Source organism: Balaenoptera musculus, chromosome 9 (assembly GCF_009873245.2).
Source record: "Balaenoptera musculus isolate JJ_BM4_2016_0621 chromosome 9, mBalMus1.pri.v3, whole genome shotgun sequence".
Lineage (NCBI taxonomy): Eukaryota > Metazoa > Chordata > Mammalia > Artiodactyla > Balaenopteridae > Balaenoptera > Balaenoptera musculus.
Genome location: NC_045793.1, coordinates 80472966 through 80490767, shown reverse-complemented (window position 1 = coordinate 80490767; position 17802 = coordinate 80472966). Strand labels below are relative to the sequence as shown.

The 17802-nt window shown below is 33.1% G+C and overlaps 1 protein-coding gene across 2 annotated transcripts in view; it reads right to left on the bottom strand.

The window, feature by feature from the left end:
* Positions 1 to 17802, bottom strand: part of SEMA3A (semaphorin 3A) — a 496493-nt gene that overhangs the window by 312423 nt on the left and 166268 nt on the right. For both annotated transcript variants that reach the window (XM_036864239.1, XM_036864240.1), the window contains exon 2: positions 17626 to 17705. The gene's annotated coding sequence lies outside the window, so the exon portion shown is untranslated. The remainder of the gene's footprint in view (positions 1 to 17625; positions 17706 to 17802) is intronic.

Here is a 17802-nt window from a genome sequence, read left to right as displayed (position 1 = left end):
TTATATGTACTAAACTATTTCAAGTTAGTATGTTACCTCTACTAGGAATATTTAATTTAGAGATTAATATATTTAACTGTGGATTAGATGAATGTTCCTTTTTGAAAGGATTTTGCATGAGCAGATTGAGGAATGATTTGGGACAGGAAACCCTTTTATATGCCCCTAAAATCTTAAAGAGTATGGTTTGCTAATCATTGTAATTGTATTCCTTTTCCCTAGAACAGGTCAGCCAGCAAAATGAAACCTGATGTTGCTGCTAAATTTGGTTATTAACTATAAACACATTATCTATCTTAAATAAAGGAAGAAAAAAGGACTTCAAAGGGTTCAGACCATTTACCAGATATTATTCCAACTAGTGCCAAGGAATTAATCACAAATTATTCTCAATAAATTTCTTTCTGTGTGATGCATTACCCCGGAATGTTGTTCATACCATCTCATTACATATCACATCAAATTTAAAGAGCTGAAAATGGAAAGTTTCATATAACTAACATTACTGATATTCCTTTGTTTAAAGTATAAAACAGAATTTATTAATTTATACTCTATGGATTTACATTTCAAATTATTTTACCTGCCTTTAATATTTTATTCATTGCTCCTACGCATAACATTTGCAAGCAATAGTGAAGAAACCTATTGAGCATAAGAATCTAAGGATTATCGGTAAGGTATCTCATATTCAAATTTTGTTGTAAATTCATTTGACCGAATTCCTTCTCATTCTTTGTTGCCAACTAATTTGCATGGCCTGTAAGAAAAGCTAAACAACTTAAATACTTGTTAATGCTCTTACATTTCGATATGAAATTATAACCTTTAAAACAGTGAACATTTCCAACTTGGAATTTGTATTGTCATGTTCTTTCAAGATACACAGTCAGATAATCTTATGCAATAAAATTTTAAACATAAGAAAGTGCCATTCAGACATATAATATAGGATGATTTCCTTCTCATAAGTTGTTTAGTCTTTATTTGTTATTGGGCTGACATTACTGACATCTGACACTGTTCATTCTTCAGTTTAAAAGTGAAAAGCTTCTTAGGAAGAAAAGCCTCTCTCGTCCACTTTAATTCCCTAAAGAGTTTATTCCTTTGTGGAGCACCTGTGGTGCAAGTGCTAAGGAACTATCAAGCAAAACCCAGCCACAGCTGTGCTGTAATCACTGAAGTGTGCCCAGTGCATAATGGCGCATTAGGTAGGCATTGATCTCTGCCAGTTTATGAGGTCTCTTACAGAATCAGGTAGACTTTTGCACTGAAGCCCATGGAGCAGAAATCGCTACTTCTAAACTAATCCATTTTCAAATTACCACCCCATTGTGACTGATGACCTCACTACAAATCCGCTTATCTGCCTCCAACCACTCAAAGCAAAGGAGAAGCAATCGTTATTTTCCTTTATTTTCTACTCTTTACAAAAAGCTGTTCTCGCCATTCTTAGTCTCCTTTAGTGTCACTGCAGCTGTGACGATAAGCATGACAAATGTCAAATGGTGCCTAATTGTCAGTGCTTCTTTGGAAGGTAAAATGGGAAAGTAGAATATGTGCTTAGTATGATATATGGTTTAACTAAGATTTGATATAGAAATTGCTGCTATAAATTATAGCTAATTTCATGAATGTATTTAAATAATTTATTCAGAATGCGGTATAGTGATGCCTGACTTAAAAAAAAAAAAGTGTATCACTACGATATGCAGGGTTTTCTTGATGAAAACCCTGGGTCCCGTTTAATTACCTGAGTAGATAAAACTTAAAATACTTGAGATCCTTTATTCTGAAAATGAAGGAGATGCTCAAGAGTTTACTTACTTGAAGGCAATATCATATAAAAATGTGTAGGAAGCATAAAACATACAAATCAGAAATATTCCTAATTTCTTCTCAGCAAACTTTATCACAGAAGATAGAATTTGTCACTTTGTGATCCACAAAATTTGGTAGTTGCAAAAATGTGTAAATAAATATCATATAAAAGTCACAAGATAGAGGTGGAATATTGAGGTACTACAAACTACTATGTATAAAATAAATAGCTACAAAGATATATTGTACAGCACTGGGAATATAGCCAATATTTTATAATAACTATAATTGGAGTATAACCTTTAAAAATCACGAATCACTATGTTATACACCTGAAACTTATGTGACTCTATACCTCAATAATAAATAAATAAATAAATAAAATTTTTAAAAAGAATGTATAAAAGTGATATGAAGTTGCATCTCTTTCTATTAGAAAATTGGGATTAGCCATAACAAAGACCTTTGGATGTATTTTAAAAGTCAAAGATTAGTGTATGTTTTGTAGGTTATTTTGCTGTGAAAAATATCTTCCCTGGTTCTCTGAAAGTTTTTACATGTGGACCAGACAGTAGAGAAATAATCGGTGAATATATTAATGTATGTATGTGAGTATTCATTTACATATTTCTTGAAGCAAATTATATACAAGTAGTAATTTGAAAACAGTTCTAGCAGAATTGCAGAATGTCTGTTTACAAATGCATTGGACAAAGCAGTAGTTAAAATATCTCAGCCTTGGCAGGGTGATGGATGAGGCAGAGAAATAATTATTTCCATGTCTATAATTAAAGCACATATTTTTGAATGTTTCCATCTCAAACATAATCAAAATTCAAACATCTGGGCCAATCACTGCTGTGAAGTATCAGCCTCATGGTTTTATCCACAGTGCCCTGAGCAGTGGACTGACAAAATTACTTATTCAGACCCAGGTCAGGAGCACTTCAGTTTCATGAAAGAATATCTTCTCAAAGGAGCTGGAGTTGCTTTGTCACAATTGCATGTTGATTTATGTAGATATGTCAGGGCTTCTTTCTGAACATTAATCAATGGTGTTTCTTACATTCTGTGTATGGACTATTTGTGTATGTACAATAACACATTTATAAAGTGTTATTGTACAACGCTACTTACTCCAACCTACCTATTAGTAGGTGCGGTGAAAGATAGAAAAATAATTCACAAATTAGTGTAAAAAACCCTAACAATTTTATTTTGGTTTATAATATCTTAATTTTAGAAGTAATATTATTAATCTCTTGATTACCTGTACAAATGGATGGGGAAAAGCCACAGGTCTATAAATTACAAACAATTAATAATCCAAAAAAATATTTCAAGTGCATTCATCTCACTATTTCCCAGAATATCTATGTTTTGTTATAATAAATATTTTCAAACAAAATCAACATGTGTTCACCTCAACTAGTGAAAATATAAGAAGCTATGTAAGGGAAAAATTTTACATTAAATCACCTATATTAACTCCCTTCCTCATGCCCCAGGCTGCCAAGATCAGCACCAGCCTCTTCCACATCTTTCTTCACACTGATGAACACGTACATATGTATACGTATATGTATATACATATATCATATCGATTGAGTTCTATGTAATCTGTTTTACAAAAAGCATCACAACATAAACATTGTTTAGCAAAACAGTTTTTCATGAAACATACATCATGAATAGGCCTCCAGTCAAATGCATAGATCTGACCCGTGCTGTTAATTAACGTGTAATAGTCAATAGTCCAGATTAAAACCGCATTACTTAACTCTTCCCCAGTAGTGAAGATTTGGATACTATTGGAGGAGTTTTCACTTTTGTCCTTGTTGATTTGCCCTACTTGTTTGTTAGTTGTTATTTTATTAAAATATATGCATTTTCATTTTAGTACCTATTTCTTGATCAGTTTTCATGAATTCATGGCCATTTGGATTCTCTCCAGTAATGAGTGAGCCTACTTCCTGGAACCCTAGAAATCACTGACTTGTTTTCTTCTGTTTAATTTTCACCAACTTCATGGAAGAAAAATGGCATCTCATTACTGCTAGAGTTGGCAGGTTCCAACTAGTAAGCTTTAGCATCCTTTCATATGCTTGCTGCACATTATAGTCTAGTCTGATATAATTTCCTATTTATATGCTTTGGCCAGTTTCATATTAGGTTATTTGTCTATATTTATCACCATAATTAAATAAATTAAATTCCTATATTCTTCTCATGGGAGTTCTGTGAAGGCTAAGCAAATACTGAGAAGTGGGCACCCTGCCATCTTAGCACTTACCATATTTTAATGAAAATTTTACTATATTGCTCCCGTGATGACATTCCTCTGATTATAGGGCACTTATTTTTATTCCTCTTTTACCAAAGATTTATCATAATACCTGAATGCTCTAAATATTCAGGAAATGAATGTTGAACTGGTAAAATGGTGAGAAAAGTACATCTTCAGTTAAACTGCCAGATACTTGAGGGAAAGAATCACATCTTGTATTATGTGTCCCCAACAGAAAGCTGTTCACACCATACCTCTGAATTAATTGGTTACTCAATCTTTCTTTTCCAGCTTTATTTGATATAACTGACAAATAACATTGGGTAAGTTTGAGGTTTGCAACATGATGATTTGATACACATATGTATAGTGAAATGATCATCACAATAAAGTTAGTTAACACAGCCCTCACCTCACATTACTCTGTGTGTGTGTGTGTGTGTGTGTGAACATTTAAGATCTTCTCTCAGCAACTTTCAAGTACACGATAAAGTATTGTTAACTATAGACACCATGCGGTACACTAGATCCGCAGAACTTTACTCATCTTGTAACTGGAAGTTTGTATCCTTTAACCAAATTCTCCTCATTTCCCCCACCCCCAATCCCTAGCAACCACCAATCTACTTTGTTTCAGCTTTTTACAATTCACATATAAGTGAGATCACACAGTAGTTGTCTGTCTCTGACTTATTTCAGTTTTGGTTGCTCAGTCTTGAAACTCTTTTCCCTACCTTCAGAGTTTCTTCTTGGGGTTAAGTATAGTTCAACTTCAGGTTTAAATCTGTGAATGGAGAATGCTAGGGGCCCTTCTCGTCTCACTGCTGTGTGTAGGACCTTTGTATAATATTCATTTTTTAATGTTAACTTTTCTTAGCTTCTTTGCTTTTTGTATCATGTTCAGTCCATGCAAACTTGGCAACTGAGGATTGTGTGGAATTTCAACTAACACATCTCAGATGTGCATGATCTCAGCCTGTGGGATATGAAAGGATTTAATTTAGAAGGCACCTCCATCCAACTTCAGAGTCTAGACTATCAATTGCTCTAGAATTTATCTATAAGACAATGGTCTCTTGATTCAAAAGACATTAATCAAAATGCTGACAGCATCATTTTGTTGTTAAATGAGTGGCATTAGGTTTGTTATTTTTGTTGGATATTCTTACATTAAGTGACCAGGCTGTAGAGAGAAAGATTTTACTTCATTCACGAAACATGAATGGTATCATTTATTTTTTGCTTGAGGCACAACTTTTCTAAAGAACACAATTCTTAAGGAGGGAAATAACTAAAATGAAGTCCACATGTTTGCAGTAGAAAAAGTGTCTTTATAGCTTTCAAAAATTTGTCTTCTATACCTACGCTTTCTATTGACTCTGGTTATTTGGGACAAATCATTGTGCTTTTCTCTCCTCACTTCTTTCATTCTTATACCTAAAAGAATTGTGCAGAGTCATTTTTAAAAATTCTTCCTGTTCTAACTTTGTTTTCTTTGGTAAAACGAAACAACTAGTAAGTAAAAAATTGTAATTAATTCCTTCTGATACTCAAGCCAAAGTTTTAGACATCTTTTTTTTTTTTTTTTACTATATAGTGTACCCCTTCTTGGTTGCACTTAAATTTAGGTTATAATCAAGGATTTTTATTATGATTTTGAAAATAAGTCAACAACACATTTAGGATAGCTTTGCAAAAGCTTATGATATAATAGTCATTATCATAGTTTGGATTTGATAATTCAAACATGTCCATAAATCCATAAGTGAAAGCCACTTTCATAGGTATTCTCATATTTTACTGAAAGCAATAAGAAACCATGATAATAATTAAGCAAAATATATAATGTTTAAATATAAGCTCAATAATAATAAATATATTAACTGAGCAACTACTAGTGAATAAAACAGTAAATAGAGAATCACAATCACTAACTTAATAGAAAATATAACATATAAAAGATAGCATTGAACAAGAAGTTTTAAGCATGACAATACTGTAAAACATGAAGGCTTTTCTTATGGAAGTAGCATTGAGCCGAGATGTGAAAGTTTATACGGAGTTAGCTAGATGAATGGATGAGATTGAAATTAGGCATTTTGGCAGACCAATTGATAAAACCATTTCATGTAGTTTCTTCAAAATAGCCACTTCAACATGTGTATCTTCTTTTTAATTATGAATTCGAGCATCACACCCATCCACTAGTTTGAAAATTGGATGAGATTCATGGTAAGGGATGGATATGTTTTGCATATTACCTGGTAATAGCAATGTGTTTCAATCCATTTGATATCATAATTTCCTTACCAACTGAATCTATGGCAGAATGGCAGTCTATATAGCAAGTTATAGTTGTCATTGTGTATAGGGACTTCTTGACTGCTTAACAGGGAAATTTGGGGTGTTCTTAAATAATCGTAGAACTGCAATTGATTTTTCTATTGATGTAACTGATCTTAGATATCCTGGGAATACTTTATGATTAAACACGCTTTTATTTTATTCATCTTTGTATCCCCATACTCCTTTTGATAGCTTTTTAATCACTATACAAGGAGAATTTAGTATTGTGAGTATTGTTGGTGAAAAATCTTATAAATACCATCATTTAAAAAAATGTATTTTCACTTCAAAATTCCCAACTCCCCCCCCCCCCAAAAGAAAGCACAATTTGACAATTTGACAATGTATTTACAGCTTTAACACCATTTCAAATCACGTCAGTTGTTATATTATTCAGTAAGATGGCTTTCTGAATACCGTTTGATATACTTTTTTGAGATTTTTAATAATATTTAGAAAAGCACTACTTAAAATACAGACTGTTAAATAATCTCATCTGAATGTCGCTGCTTTTCTGATTAAAAATTAACTCTATGTTTTGGTCTGAATTTTTTTAACTTCACTTTTAGAAACAAAACACAATTGTGCTTAACAAAGAAAGCTCAAGGAACTTGTGACCACATGTTTAGAATGATGTGGGACAAAATTCCTCAAAAACTTGAGGATCTGAGCCTTAATGTTTATAGTGTTGACTAAAATTAATTGTTCCAGAAACTCCATTCATAATAACTAATCTAGATGGATCTATGTACAACAGTCTACAAATTCAACTAATGTTAATACCTGTTTCTTTTTGCTTATTTCTTCACTTTTTCTTATTTTCAGTTCTGGCTAACTGCTGTTGGTTGAGGTTTCACTAAAGAAGAGTGGAGTGGGATAGTTTCCACAGCAACTGTCTCAGACCTCAGGCAAATCTCTGATGACTCTGGGTAGTACTTCCAGACATAACTTGTTTCAAAGTCCAGTTGTGCCCCAACAGGGATACAGTTTTGATGAAACCCAGATGAGCTGTAACTGTATTTTAGTCTATACTCCCACTTAAGCTATAGTCAATTATCTATGGTAATAGGAGAACAGAAATAACATGAGTAATGAAATCTGCAGATAATCTCAAAGCATCGTTTTAGCCAATAATTTCCAATCCCTCCTCTACTGAATCTCTTAGTAAAATTTCTTAGTATGTATTAGAATGGAGACATGTGAGTTTTCTTCTCTTCATATAGTAAAGGTGCCAATAAGTTATAAAATGATTCTCAAGATATGGCCACAAGGGAGGAAAGTGTAATTAATCATTGGTCTAGATATCTGTTCCTGAGAAACTTAGGAAATTCTTTCTTCTGCCTATCAAACCTCTGGAAACACATCACCATCATTCATAATCATATTTAAGTTTATAAATCTGTTTATACAATATCTGATTATTTGTTAAGAATATAATATGAATTCCAATTAAACCAGGAAGATTAAACATACAAATCCATCTCTTCTCCCTCCCTTAGCCCCAGTAAAGGTAAAAGAGAGTTAACAAACAAGGAAACAGAAATATATTCATCCACTAGGACCAAGAGAATGATAAAAATGATCACAGCAATATAAGACTTTAAGGAAATTTGGGGATAAGGAATTTGAATAAACTTGACAAAGTGGAGTTAGAAGACCTCTGAAGAAAAGCAAACCCACTCACTCTAAGGAAACTGGGAGATGATGAGCGCTCAAAGGCATACCTTACCAGGATAAAAATAAGGAGGTCAACATTTCCCCCATTTTGCTCCCAAAATATCAACGATCAATTTCAGTATTTTCCCTCTGCCAACTATTGGAGAAATTAAACAGCACTAGAGAAAGTACCCCACATATCATCATTTGGTGGTCCATTGCGAAAAGACTGATTTGCTTACCTTTCAATACAAAGTGTAATCTAATGATCCATAAAATACACTCTAATCCCTCCCTCCCCGATCCTACCCATACAATGCTTCCAAAAATGGTTTGATATTTTACCAATAGACAGCTCAGAATTACCTGACTCAAGAGGAAATCTGACAACATGAATGGAAAACAAAACCCCTCAAAATAGCAACTGAAAGAACTAGGAGAAAACAAAAACGATGAAAGACATGAAGAACATTTCAAAACTATAATGAACATTTTCCAGAAATAAAATATATTTAATTTATTAAAAATAAATAAGCAAACAAACAAGATTATAAGAAAAAAGAAATTGAGAACCAAAAAAGAGCTCTTAGCATTTAAAACTATGATAACTGGAATAGGAACTATAATACAATTGTCGGAAGACAAAACCAGGAAAAATTCCCAAAAAGTATGACAGCAAGAACACAAAATGGAGGAATATAGGTTAAAGAAAATTAATGGATCAATTAAAGCAGTCAAATATCAGAGTTTTAGGGCCAACAGAATGAAAAGACAGAAAACTCAGGGAAGAAATACATATTATATATTACATATATTATATATAATTTCTTATATATATTTCACATATCTATTTATATATATAGATAATTATTTTATACATATATATCAATCTATCTGTATCTATCTGTATTTATATATCTATATATAGACATAAAGGTATAAAGATCTTTATATATAACAAGAAAATTTCCCATAAATGAAGGGCATAAGTCTTCAGATTAAAAGGGTCTGCTTAGTGCTTAGTGCAATGATCACAAAATAAAACAAATCCCAAATCTGACATAACTACATGTCAGAATATCAGGGACAAATGTAAGATCCTAAAAGCTTTCTTTTTCTGGTGGGAAATAGGGGGGATATATGTGACAAAAGAACAGAAATCAGAATGCATTAAATGCTCAACTTCAGCATTAATTAAACAAATGACTTGAAAATAAATAGAGGCAAATATTAAGCATAGGAATGCTGGGTTGACCATGTTAATATCATCTAAAGTAGACATCAAGGCAAAAGCATCACCAAAGATAAGAAGAAACAGTACATAATGATAAAAGGGGCAACTCAGCAGGAAGACATACTGAGCATAAATGTGTACGAGCTTATAAAAGAACCATAAAGTACAAGAAGCAATAATTGACAGAACTAAAGGAAGGGAAGAAAATTAAAATTGACTAATCATAGTAAGGGATTTTATTAAAATGAGTAGACAAAAATAGATCAGTAAACACATAGTGGATCTAAAATGCAGTATGAAACACACACAGTGGGCCTTAAGACAACTCTCAGTAGATTTTATTTTTTTATTTATTTATTTTTAAAAATTATTATTTTTTAAATTTTATTTCATTTTTTATTATTTATTTATTAGGCTGTGTCGGGTCTTAGCTGCGGCACACGGGATCTTTTGTTGTGGCGCGCGGGCTCTTCGTTGCGGCGCACAGTCTTCTCTCTTTTTGTGGCATGAGGGCTCCAGAGTGCACAGGCTCAGTAGTTGCCGCATGTGGGCTCTCTAGTTGCGGCATGTGTGCTATAGAGCACATGGGCTTAGTTGCCCCATGGCATGTGGGATCTTAGTTCCCTGACCAGGGATTGAACACGCGTTCCCTGCATTGGAAGGCAGATTCTTAAACACTGGACCACCAGGGAAGTCCCTCTCGGTAGATTTTAAATGACTGATATCAGAGTATGTTCTCTGGCCACAATGAAATTAAACATCAATAATAATGAGATATCTAAAGAAACACAAGTTGATTTATAAATTCAACAAAATCCTAATTAAAATTTCAGGAGGCTTTTTTTTGGGGGGGGCGTGTTTTATGGGAAAGCAAACCACTTAGAAGAACCAAAGAAATTTTAAAATTTAAAATATAGCTGAGTTGGTCATCTGATACAATTTAATTTTAAGACTACAAAAATCGGGCTTCCCTGGTGGGACAGTGGTTAAGAACCCGCCTGCCAATGCAAGGGACATGGGTTCGAGCCCTGGTCCAGGAAGATCTCACATGCCACGGAGCAACCAAGCCCGTGTGCCACAACTGCTGAGCCTGTGCTCTAGGGCCCGTGAGCCACAACTACTGGGCCTGCATGCCACAATACTGAAGCCTGCACACCTAGAGCCCGTGCTCCACAACAAGAGAAGCCACCACAATGAGAAGCCTGCGCACTGCAACAAAGAGTAGTCCCTGCTCGCCACAGCTAGAGAAAGCCCATGCGCAGCAATGAAGACCCAATGCAGCCAAAAATAAATAAAATAAATAAAATTAAAAAGAAAAAAGAATACAAAAATCAAGACAGTGTGTTATTGGCAAAAGGGTAGACAATGGAGAAAATTAGACAAACCAGAAATAGGCTACTGATTTTTGATGAATTTCCTAAGATAAGTCTAATGGAGAAAAACATGTCTTTTCAACATATAGAACAACTAGACGTTGACATGGAATAAAAGATTAGTCTTGACATTTACTTACACTACATCCAAAAATTGACCCAAAATGGGTCATAGTCCTTCAAAACTCAACCAGTAAAACCCTTAGAAGAAATACTGGAGAAAAAAATGTAACCTTGCGATAAGCAAGATTTAATATCCAACAATCATAAAAGAAGAAAAAAATGATATATTGTACTTGATCCCTACTAAAATTTTTGCTATTCAAAAGAAACTTAAGGAAATGAAAAAGAAAGTTATAAAGCGAAGGAAAATATTCACAAAACATATATATCTACAAAAGGACTTGTATCTAGATTACATAAATGCTCTTAAAACTCAAAATTATTAGTAAGACAAAAAGCCAATTTAAAAATTTAGCAAAATATTTCAATAGATATATTAGAAAAGAAGGTATACAGGTGGCAAATAAACAAATTAAAAGATGTTCATTATCATTAGTTATGAGGGAAATGCAAATTAAAGCCCCATTGAAATACTATTCCATATACATGAAAATGGCTAAAATTAAAAAACTGACAACATGAAGTTTTGCAAGGATGCAGAGCAGGGATCAGCAAACTTTTTGTTTAAAGGACGAGATAGTAAATATTTTAAGCTTTGAGGGCCATATGGTTTTTGTCACAATTACTTAATTCTGCTTTTGTAGCATGAAAGCAGCTCATTCATAAACAAATGAGTGTGGCTATGTTCCACTACAACTTTTTTTTTTTTTTTTACTTTATATAGTATATGTATTTTAAAGAAATTTACAATCATTCAGATATTTAACGAATTTTGACGCTATTTATTTTCTCCTAAAGTGCCAAATTCCTATCTGGTATCATTTCTGTTCAATCTGAAGGACTTTTTTATAGCAATCCTTGAAGTACAGGTCTGCCAACAATGAATTCTCTTACTTATCTTTTATTAAAAAGTATCTTCATTTTGCCTCCTACATTACAGAATATTTTCATTGTATGTAGAATTCTGGGTTGAAATTTACTTTTTTTTAAAAACATCTTTATTGGAGTATAATTGCTTTACAATGGTGTGTTAGTTTCTGCTTTATAACAAAGTGAATCAGTTATACATATACATATGTCCCCATATCTCTTCCCTCTTGCAACTCCCTCCCTCCCACCCTCCCTATCCCACCTCTCTAGGTGGTCACAAAGCACCGAGCTGATCTCCCTGTGGTATGCAGCTGCTTCCCATTAGCTATCTATTTTACGTTTGGTAGTGTATATATGTCCATGCCACTCTCTCACTTTGTCCCAGCTTACGCTTCCCCCTCCCTGTATCCTCAAGTCCATTCCCTAGTAGGTCTGTGTCTTTATTCCCGTCTTGCCCCTAGGTGCTTCAGAACTTTTGTTTTTTTTTTTATTCCATATATCTGTGTTAGCATACAGTATTTGTTTTTCTCTTTCTGACTTACTTCACTCTGTATGACAGACTCTAGGTCCATCCACCTCACTACAAATAACTCAATTTCGTTTCTTTCTATGGCTGAGTAATATTCCATTGTATATATGTGCCACATCTTCTTTATCCATTCATCTGTTGATGGACACTTAGGTTGCTTCCATGTCCTGGCTACTGTAAATAGAGCTGCAATGAACATTGTGGTACATGACTCTTTTTGAATTATGGTTTTCTCAGGGTATATGCTCAGTAGTGGGATTGCTGGGTTGTATGGTAGTTCTATTTTTAGTTTTTTAAGGAACCTCCATACTGTTCTCCATAGTGGCTGTATAAATTTACGTTCCCACCAACAGTGCAAGAGGGTTCCCTTTTCTCCACACCCTCTCCTCCACTACAACTTTATAAGTACAGCTGAATTTGGCTCAAGAAGTATAGTTTGCAGACCCATGACACAGAGCAATGGGAATTCTCATACACCGATCAGGTGAGTGCCAAATGGTACAACCACTCTGGAAAACTGTTTGTCATTTCGTAAAAAATTAAACATACACCTACCAAATAACTCTGATATTCCAATCCTCCATATTTTCCCAGGAGAAATGAAAACACATGTCCACACAAAGGCTTGCACACAAATGCTCAGAGAAAATTAATTAAGAAAAGTCAAAAGTTAAAGACAACTAAATATCCACCATCAAGTGAATAAACAAATGTGTATCCATTCAATGGAATACTGTTCAGCAATAAAAATAAATGAACTCCTGATACAAACAAGTAAATCTCTAAACCATTATGCTAAGTAAAAAAAATACACACAAATATGTATACTTATTTCATATAAAATGCAAACTAATGCATAGTACAAAAAAAGTAAACGGTCACAAGGAATCTTGTCAGGGTGGAGAAATACTCTATACCTTGCTTGTGCGGGTGATTTCATGGGTGTACAGCAATGTCAAAACTCATAGAATTGAGCCCTGTAAACCAGGTGCAGTTTCTATTACCTAAAGTATCCCCTCAGTAAAGTTAGTAAGGGAAAAATAAACTGACAGAGAGCCTTCACCCAAAGAAGTTGTACGCATCTCAAAGAGTTTAACAGAGACAAAGGTTCTATGCAGCATTTTGCCATATATATATACATATATATATACATATATATATATATATATATGTATATATATAGGCAAATATTTATATATATGTAGACATATGTTTATATATATATGTAGACACATATATAGAGACATATATTTAACCAGCCATAAAATTCCATTCCCCCAAAAGGGTTGTTCCTTGAGGTAGTGTAGTACATATGTCTTTCTCTTATTACCCAATCTTTTTTGCTCAATTATTTCCACCCACTGACAGACTTCTCTTTGTGAAAGAAGAGAATGCCACCTCTTTATTTTGTTCACACAAATATCAATTGCAGTTGAAGACAATGCTGATAAATAATGGAAACTGTCAACAGACAATCCCAAAATGAATAAGGAAGAAAATCCAGCAAAAGCAGTATTTTGGAAGCAAGATATGATGATATAAAGAAAAGAACTGTAGAATGAGAGTTTGGAGTTGACGTTCTTAGTCTCTGTAATTTGTATGAAATTTTTCTTGGCCTTGGTTTCTTTATGTAAACAATGAAATGATCTCCTAAGTCCCTGCAGGCTCAGAAATTCTGTGGACCTAAAACCATTTAGCACAGATTATCAAAGATTGAAGAAAAAAAAAATTACAGTTTAGGGAAAGAAGGAATTATTAGCCAGAAAAATAAACGACTCAGTCTGAATCTGAAGCAGGCTTTGTGCAAACATGCAGACAATGAAGTTTTTTTAAAAGGTAGGTAACATTCCTCTCCTACTCGTGGCCACTCCGATCCCACCCTCACTGAGTGCAGAGGAAGGTAGGCATGTACTAGATTCCCTCAGGAGGAAAGTCATGCCTCTAAGCATTCCTTCTGACTCTGTGGGCACTAATATGTGGCCAGGGTAATGAGGTAAGAGCTTCCTAGTTGCCCAGGTCACCAAGATTCTTGTCACTACAACTAAGTAGGAGCTCAGTTCCAGCATGATTTTCTTAGCTCACCTTTCTCTTTTTCTTTTAAAAAATGTCTAAGGACTTCTCTGATAAGGAAAAATTATTTTAATTCCTTGAAAAATCTTAGAAGTGAATATTGAATATTATTCAATATTAAATATTGAAATACTAATATGCTATAAGCTAAGAGAACATATTCAACAATCAAAATTAAATAACAGCTAAATTAATACAGGAACATTTTGAGTTATTCATCATTTTTTAAAAAGGCTTTATCTATTAAATATTGACATCCTTTAGAGAATTTTAAATGTTTTAAATGGTTTTGTTTTAAAGGTTCATACTCTTTCCTTCAGTCACTCACTAAATAAATATTGTCTGTTCCTTACATTGGTTGCGGGGGGGAGGCATATAGAATAAAAAATATTTTTCACCTTAAAAAAGCTTACGATCTAGAGTAGAAAAATGACATACTTAAATATCCAAGAAAAAAGTAGAACTCTTTTGAAAGATAAGGTAAATAAAAAAGCACTTTGTAAAGTATTCAAAGAAAGGGAAAACTATACTGTACATTTCAAAATTCAGTTTTAAAATAAATCATAAAGTGTTTCAAAATACGTAAAAAGTGTAAGCAAAAAAAATGTAAGCAAGTAAAATTAGGTATTGTTAGTCCCAACATATAAATGAGAAAATTAGATAAAAGCAAGGTAATTTTCTCAAGGCCACACAGTAATTCAGCTTGAAAATCCAGAACTATGTGAGTCTGGAATATAATTTCATTCTAGTATATGAGAACTTCCTACAAAACAGACCAAAGTTATTCAGTAGTCATAAGAGAATGAACTTTGAATGGAATAACAAATTATATATACTACTCTTAATCTTCTTAGCATTCTGATTTGTATCTTCTTCTTCCTTCTTATCCACACCTTTTTAATTTTTCTTTTTTAGTTAATGTGGAATTTTATCTCGTATTCCTCTTCCAAAATCAGCACATCTCTTTCTTAACTACAGTCTCTTTTAATTGCCTTCTACTTTTTGTATGGATGCTTAAAATTTTTGTCATGAGCTTCCTAGTAAGATATTTGTATATATTCAATCTAGAATTTGTTTAGAATCAAACTTATATGAAGCCATGTCTAGAAAACAGTCTATATTTGCAGAACTGTTTTCAGATTCAGGAGAGGAAAAAAATGCCGTGGATCTTGGCATTCCCTAAGCAAATAAGCCATTAAATAATAGAATTAGCAGGACAAAAAAAATACATTGATTGTCTACTCTTTAAAATAATTATTTATATTAAATATTTTTAATAAATTTACATGCAGATATTCTCCTTCAGGTTGCTCTGTTTAAAAAAGAAAAAATAAAAAGGAGAAAATAAGGGATAAAGTAGCACTGTCACTGAAATGGATATTGATAAAAAACAGGTCTCAGGCCTCCCACTTTGGGATGGCCAGATGGCATTTTCCAACAAACTGATATTTATCTACCCTAGTTTGTATTTGTATCACTCAAAGCCTAGAATCGTAAGTTCAATTCTGCAAATAGTTCTATTAGATGCAATACCTGGAAGTAAATTTCATCAGATTTTTGGTGAATTTACTACTCTTTTATAAATATTCATGAGTTGACAACCAGTCACTGTCTCATTTCAATCCAATGTGTACATTGTTAATTGCATTCAGTGATTTAAGACTCATCCATATGGACTGCTGATGTTTTTATAAATTAATTTTGAAAAACTGGCTTGATTATCAAGTATACATTAAAGATGATGATGGCAATGACATAGAAATCAAGTCTATATATGACTTTGGCCTTCATAAATTTGGGACAGATTTTAATTAGGACCCAGGAAATTTACTTTGTGAACCATGCCTCCTTTATTTGTGTCCTATGAGGCAATTGTAATGGGAAGATCGGAAGGTTCTTATTTGCTGAAAAAGAAAGCAAATGTTTACTGTTTACGTACATGACGCACTAATGGAAAATATCATCCAGGAAATTAGTAGTGTGGAAGGCTAAAAATTAATCTAGCTGAAAAGGAATATACATACATATGCATACAGATGTTGACATTCATGTATATATACATACGTATGTATTAGAGGACTGGCAATACAAAAGCCATATTTTGAAGTCTTTATTGCCCTACCAATGCTAAAGATATGAGATATATCCCCTATAAAAACTTTAAAATCCATATTGACTTGATATTAACTTTAACAATTCCAATGTACACCTCAAGTCAGTGAATTTCCACCTTATGTGGTAAATGATTTGCATATATAAGTGAAGCTTCCATATAGCAATTATAATATAAATATTTTTCATAAAAATCTTATTTTTCTTCATACCAAATATGAAAAAAAACCTAGGGAAAAAAGCAGTTGTTCACATTAAATAGGAATAATCATCTAGTTAAATCCAAAGAGACTCAATAAAATTGGAATATCTTCAGTTTTACTAAAATAAAAATTAAACTAAAATTGATAAGTGAATTTTATTCTACTCAAAGACCCATAAGGGAAAAAAACACTTAATTTTTTTTCCTTACCAATCCCATACACTACTCATAGATGTTTATTGTATGTTTTCACTCCTTTGTTCATTCCTTCTAATAGCAATATATATAATACAGTGGGAATGGTAAGCCTAATGCTGGTAAATTTTCTTCCTACTTTATACAATGAAATGAGTCTTGAGCAACAATCACAGTTAAAGAGGGTTTTAAAAAAAGTAATATGTATACATTCAGATTTCCTAACCATATTTTATTTTAAAGGTAATATTTCAGTCTGTCACATCGGAGGTCAAAATTAAGACAGCATAACACATTAAAAACTGACTCCTTCCTCTGTGTTTGGCACTTAAACTTTTGAATGGCTTCAAGTTGATAGTAACCGTATGTGGTCTAGGAAATGTAGAAGGGGCAGGCTAGCCAAAGGATCTTTCTGGATGGCAATCTGCCCACACACCATCTACCTCTGCTCTGTGACTCCCAGGGAACATGGAAAACCCAGTCTAATTCCTAAGTATAACAAACTTTTTTAAAAAAGAAAAAAAAAGAAAGAAAGAAAAGCAAAATAGTAGCAATCCAGATCTTGACATTTTAAAGTGGCAATGTGGCTTCCCTAGACACTACTGTTTTTTTTTTCTTAATGTTGGAGCCCTCTCATATAACCAAATCATTCCACAGAAAAGAAGACTATACAAGTGAAAACAGAAAGTGCCCTTAATTTTTAGAAATTACCTTCTAAATTATGTGCCAAAGAAATGTACTAGTAAATCTAAGTTTTCACCAAAACTTATTAACATACAAACATGTGCCTATTTTCAAATCTCTTACCTCTTTCCAGGAAGAATTCTTAATTCCTGAGGTACATTTGTTCAGTCCAACTGTTTAAGTACCTGGACACAGTAAGTACCCTATAAAAATAAACAAGGTCATTCTTAGAATTCAATGTAAATAAAACAATTAGCTGTTAATTAATAGGTGCTTAAAAGTCAGTATAAATTTTTTTCA